Below are 662 nucleotides of genomic sequence, written 5' to 3'. Positions count from 1 at the left end.
AGAAAGGGAGCTCAGGACCACGCTCCAGAATCACCTGGGGGTTGGCCGAGTCCAGGACCTGGTGGACGCAGCACGGCTCGGGTGGTCGCTCAAGGCCGGAGTGACCAGAACAACTGCAGTAAGTAAAAAAACCCTGAACTGCACAGCCCGACTCTGAGTCTCATTTCCATCCTCACTGCACCACCACAACCCCCATCCTCTGCAACTGACCCCCTGAGGCTATACCCCTCCCGTTGGGGGTTATACTACCTAAGCTGCACTCACATCATCAGCCTCAGTGGACCCTGCTGCAGCGGCGGCCGTATTGACCGCAAATCAACGGGTGGCGTAGTCGACACAAAAGAACATCTAGTAACATCATAAGGACTGCCACACACTGAGCTTGACACCCTGGGCACGGACCGGGTCACAGCCACTCGGAGACTACAACCCCCATCTGATCCGGCTCCGGGTATTCCCCAAACAACACTGGCCCAGGGGGCGCGTCAATAACAAGTTAACACCCCCGCCAACGCCACCCTGACTAACCCCTAATCCGAATCCCCCATACATATCCCTTAACCCACTATTTACAGGTACCGGAGGACTATTGAAAAAATGTTGTGTGTTCTCACCTAGCTGTCTGAGTGCTGTGTCTCCAGCAGCTGCAGATCCGGAAGCCA

Source organism: Phyllobates terribilis, unplaced genomic scaffold (genome assembly GCF_046119375.1).
Source record: "Phyllobates terribilis strain yellow unplaced genomic scaffold, ASM4611937v1 Scaffold_12__6_contigs__length_324123572, whole genome shotgun sequence".
In the NCBI taxonomy this organism is placed as follows: Eukaryota; Metazoa; Chordata; class Amphibia; order Anura; family Dendrobatidae; genus Phyllobates; species Phyllobates terribilis.
This window is presented reverse-complemented; position numbering follows the sequence as displayed.